The sequence below is a fragment of the Puma concolor genome, chromosome F2 (assembly GCF_028749965.1).
Source record: "Puma concolor isolate L17-30 chromosome F2, mPumCon1.1.hap2, whole genome shotgun sequence".
Lineage (NCBI taxonomy): Eukaryota > Metazoa > Chordata > Mammalia > Carnivora > Felidae > Puma > Puma concolor.
The window spans coordinates 67,525,984-67,531,983 of NC_141684.1; positions in this window are offsets into that span (position 1 = coordinate 67,525,984).

The window sequence follows — 6,000 nt, forward strand, 5'->3', positions numbered from 1 at the left end:
TTTATTTTTTAATTTATTTTTCTTTTCAAATTTTTATTTAAACTCTAGTTAGTTAACATACAGTACATATTGGTTTCAGAGGTAACATTCAGTGATTCATCACTTACATACAACACCCAGTGCTCATCATAACAAGTCCCCTCCTTAATACCCATTACCAATCTAGCCCATCCCCCACTCACCTTCCTCCATTAACCCTCAGTTTGTTCTCTATGGTTAAGAGTCTCTTGTGTTTTCTTTCCGTCTCTTCTCTTTCCCCCCTTTCCCATGTGTTCATTGTTTTGTTTCTTAAATTCCACATATAAGTGAAAGCATATAGTATTTGTTTTTCTCTGCCTGACTTACTTTGCTTCGCATAATACATTATAGCTCAATCCACGTTATTGCAAATGGCAAGATTTCATTCTTTTTGATGGCTGTGTGATATTCCATTTCATATATATACCACTTCTTCTTTATCCATTCTTTAGTTGATTGACATTTGGGCTGTCTCCATAGTTGTGCTCTATTGTTGATAATGCTGCTATACACATCGGAGTGCACATGCCCCTTTGGATCTGTGTTTTGTATCCATTGGGCAAACACCTATAGTGCAATTGCTGGATCATAGGGTAGTTCTATTTTTAACTTTTTGAGGAAACTCCATACTGTTCTCTAAAATGGCTGTACCAATATGCATCCCCACAACTAGTGCAAGAGGGTTCCCCTTTCTCTGCATCCTCACCAACACCTGTTGTTTCTTGTGTTATTAATTTTAGCCATTCTGACAGTTGTGAAGTGGTATCTCATCATGGTCTAGATTTGTATTTTCCTGATTATGAGTGATGTTGAGCATCTTTTCATGTGTCTGTTAGTACTCTGGATGTCTTCTTTGGAAAAGTGTCTTCTCATTTCTTAACTGGATTGTTATTTGGGTGTTTGGTTTGATAAGTTCTTTATAGATTTTGGATACTAACCCTTTATCAGGTATGTCATTTGCAAATATCCTCTCCCATTCCATAGGCTGCCTTTCAGTTTTGTTGATTGTTTCCTTCACTGTGCAGAAGGTTTTTATCTTGATGAAGTCCCAGTAGTTCATTTTTTGCTTTTGTTTCCCTTGCCTCTGGCAATACGTTTAGTAAGAAGTTACTCCCACGGGCTGAAGTCAAAGAGGTTACTGCTGTGTTCTCGTCTAGCATTTTGATGGTTTACTGTATCATATTTAGGTCTTTCATCCATTTTAAATTTATCTTTGTGTATGGTGTAAGAAAGTGTTCCAGTTTTCTTCTTCTGCTTGTTTCTGTCCAGTTTTCCCAATACCATTTGTTAAAGAGACTGTCTTTTTTCCATTGGATATTCTTTCCTGCTTTGTTGAAGATTAATTGAACATATAGTTGGGGTCCATTTCTGAATTTTCTATTCTGTTGATCTGTGTGTCTGTTTTTGTATTAGTACCATACTGTCTTGACTACAGCTTTGTAATGTAGTTTGAAATCCAGAACCATGTTGCCTCCAGTTTTTTTTTTTTTCTTTATCAGGATTAACTTTTGCTATTTGGGGTCTTTTGTGGTTCCATACAAACTTTAGGTTTATTTGTTCTGGCTCTGTGAAAAGTGCTGTCGGTATTTTGATAGGGATTACATTAAATGTGTAGATTGCTTTGGGAAGTATAGACATTTTAACAATGTTTGTTCTTCCAATCCATGATCATGGAATGCTCTTCTATTTCTATGTGTCCCCTTCAACTTCTTTCATAAGTGTTCTACTTAATATATTCTTTCAATTAACTCTCATATTTTACTGAAATAAGAGAATTTAAAGGTAATTTTTTTTTATCACTACATAGGTAGAAATGTAGTACAATTACCTTAAATGTCAGATAACCATAAAAACAAATATAACAAAGTCAGGCTCTGAGTCAGTCCCACCCACCACTACCCTCTCAGCAGTCATGATTCTGCCACAACAGAAAGGTGCATATGGCCCACAAATAGGATACCCCTGGAACACCTGGTTCTGATGGCCAGGGTGATTGTCCTTCTTGTCCCCCACAGGACATCTCCTACATAAGGACACTCCTTTAAGTCTGGGAGTTACAGCTGGACTACCTAATATAGAAGAACAAACACAGATTTGGGCAAAATGAGGAGTATGAGGAAAAACTTGCAAATGAAAGAATAAAACAAAACCTCAGAAAAAGAACAGAACAAAGCAAAGATAAACAATCTATCCAATACAGTTCAAAGTAATTGCCATGTTTACTTTATGAGCTCAAGAGAAGATTATATGAAAACAGTGTGAACTTCAATAAAGAGACAGAGTATAAGAAAGTATGAATCAGAGCTATAGGATACAATAACAGAAATTAACAATATACCAGAGGGAATAAACAGCAGATTAAGTGATACAGAACAGTGGATCAATAGTCTTGAAGATTTAGTGGAAATCACCCAAACTGAAAAGACAAGAGAAAAAAGAATTTTTTTTTTTTTTTAATTTATTTTTGGGACAGAGAGAGACAGAGCATGAACGGGGGAGGGGCAGAGAGAGAGGGAGACACAGAATCGGAAACAGGCTCCAGGCTCCGAGCCATCGGCCCAGAGCCTGACGCGGGGCTCGAACTCACGGACCGCGAGATCGTGACCTGGCTGAAGTCGGACGCTTAACCGACTGCGCCACCCAGGCGCCCCAAAAGAATTTTTTAAAAGTGAAGATAGTTTAAGGGACCTCTAGGAAAACATCAAGCATACTAACATTTGTCTTTTAGGGGTCCCAGAGACAGAAGACAGAGAGAAGGGGGCAGAAGACTTATTTGAATAATTAATAGTTAAAAACTTCCCTAACTTGGAAAAGAAAACAGATATCCAGGCCAGGAATAATAGAAAGTCCCAAACAAGATGAACACCAAGATACATTATAATTTAAATGTCAAAAATTAAAGGCAAAGAGAGAATCTTAAAAGCAGCAAGAAAAGAGCAATTAGCTGTATATAAGGGAACCTGCTATAAGAGTATCAGCTGATTTTTCAGCAGAAACTTTACAGGCCAGAAAGCAGTGACATGATATATTCAAAGTGCTGAAAGGAAAAAAAAAACACAACCAGGAATACCAGGCAAGTTTATTATTAAAAATTGAAGGGGAGATAAAGAGTTTCCCAGATAAGCAAAAGCTGAAGGAGTTAATCACCACTAAACAGGCTTTATTGTAAGAAATATTAAAGAACTTCTTTAAGTGGAAAATAAAAGGCCAAAACTAGAATTAAGAAAATATATGAAAGAGAGTTCTGGGAATATGGCAGTATGGGAGGACTCTGGGCTCACCTCGTCCTGCTGATTGCTTAGATTCCACCCACATCTTCCTCAATAACCCAGAAAACAGCCGGAAGACTAGCAGAACAGACTCTCCAGAGCCAAGCATAGACAAGAGGCCCACGGGAAGAGGGTAGGAAGAGTGGAGAGGCGGTGCGTGCTACACAGACTGGTGGGAGGGAGCAGGGGCAGTGGAGGGGCAGCCCACCAGGCAAGGCAGAGCCCCTGAAGTATGGCTTGCAAAAGTGGAGGGGCTGGACTCCGTGAATTCTGACAGCCAGCGGGACTTAACATCTGGAATGTTAAAACTCAACAGCTCTGCTCTCAGAGAGCAGGGAAGGCAAGAGGATGCCGGGAAGGAGAGTGGTTGAGCCCCCATAGGACAGAGCTCAGCGGGGGAACAAAGGTGCTGGCAAGTGCCATTTCCCTCTCTCATCCTCCAGCTGAAATTCCAAAGGGAACCAGTTCCCATCACTGAACTTGCTTGCACCGCACAAATGCCCAATGCTATGCTTCTGTGGATCCATCCCTCCGACAGACCTGCCTCTCCCAGTGCTGCAGGGCCCCTTCCACAGGGGACCACCCATGGCAAAGCTGGCTAAGCCTGCCCCTCCTGCCCCTGTGCAACTTGCGGATCCACCCTGTCTAATATGCCCTTGGCCAGATACCATCGAAGCAGCACCACAAGCCTGGCAGTGTGCAAGCAGCCTGGACAGGGGCCACACCACTCCACAGTGAGTCCTGCCCCTGGGAGAGGGGAAGATAAGGTACACACCAGTCTGACTGTGGCTCCAGTGGTGGACTGGGAGCAGACATCGAGTCTGACTGCGGCCCTGCCCACCAACACAAGTTACTCTGGACAGCACAGGGGAAGTGCACTGCAGTTTGGAGCTACTGCAGGGACTACCCAAAGTGATGAAATGGAAGAATTCTCCTCAAAAGAAACTCCAGGAAGTAGCTACACCTAATGAATTGATCAAAAACGATTTAAGCAATGTAACGGAACAAGAATTTAGAATAATAGTCATAAAATTAATCGCTGGGCTTGAAAAAAGCATAGAGGACAGCAGAGAATCTATTGCTACAGAGATAAAGGGACTAAAAGATAGTCATGAGGAATTAAAAACTGCTATAAATGAGGTGCAAAATAAAATGGAGGCAGCCATAGCACAGATTGAAAAGGCAGAGGAGAGAATAGGTGAATTAGAAGATAAAATTATGGAAAAAGAGGAAGGTGAGAAAAAGAGAGATAACAAATCCAGGAGTGTGAGGGGAGATTAGAGAACTAAGTGATGCAATCAAATGGAACAATATCTGTATCATAGGAATTCCAGAAGAAGAAGAGAGAAAGAAAGGGGCTGAAGGTGTACTTGAACAAATCATAGCTGAGAACTTCCCTGATCTGGGGAAGGAAGCAGGCACTGAAATCCAAGAGGCACAGAGAACTCCCTTCAGATGTAACTTGAATCAATCTTCTGCACAACATCTCATAGTGAAACTGGCAAAATACAAGGATAAAGAGAGAATTCTGAAAGAAGCTAGGGATAAACAGGCCCTAACATACAAAGGTAGACACATAAGGGTAGTCACAGACCTATCTACTGAAACTTGGCAGGCCAGAAAGGAATGGCAGGAAATCTTCAAGGTGATGAACAGAAAAAATATGCAGCTGAGAATCCTTTATCCAGCAAGTCTGTCATTCAGAATAGAAGGAGAGATAAAGGTTTTCCCAAACAAACAAAAACTGAAGGAATTCATCACCACTAAACCAGCCCTGTAAGAGATCCTAAAGGGGACTCTGTGAGTGAAATGTTGCAAGGACCACAAAGTACCAGAGACATCACTATAAGCATGAAACCTACAGACATCACAATGACTCTAAACCCATATCTTTTAATAATAACACTGAATGTAAAGGGACTAAATGCTCCAACCAAAAGACATAGGGTATCAGAATGGATAAAGAAACAAGACCCATCTATTTGCTGTCTACAAGAGACTCATTTTAGACCTGAGGACACCTTCAGATTGAAAGTGAGGGGATGGAGAACTATCTATAATGCTACTGGAAGTCAAAAGAAAGCTGGAGTAGTCATACTTATATCAGACAAACTAGACTTTAAATTAAAGGCTGTAACAAGAGATGAAGAAGGGCATTATATAATAATCACAGGGTCTATCCATCAGGAAGAGCTAACAATTATAAATGTCTATGCACCCAATACGGGAGACCCCAAATATATAAAACAATTACTCACAAACATAAGCAACCTTATTGAGAAGAATGTGGTAATTGCAGGGGACTTTAGTACCCCACTTACAGCAATGGATAGATCATCTAGACAGGGAATCAATAAGGAAACAAGGGCCCTGAATGATACATTGGATCAGATGGACTTGACAGATATATTTAGAACTCTGCATCCCAAAGCAACAGAATATACTTTCTTCTCGAGTGCACATGGAACATTCTCCAAGATAGATCACATACTGGGTCACAAAACAGCCCTTCATAAGTATAAAAGAATTGAGATCATACCATGCATACTTTTAGACCCCAATGCTATGAAACTTGAATTAGCCACAGGAAAAAGTCTGGAAAACCTCCAAAAGCATGGAGGTTAAAGAACATCCTACTAAAGAATGAATGGGTCAACCAGGCAATTAGAGAAGAAATTTAAAAATATATGGAAACAAATGAAAATGAAAATAC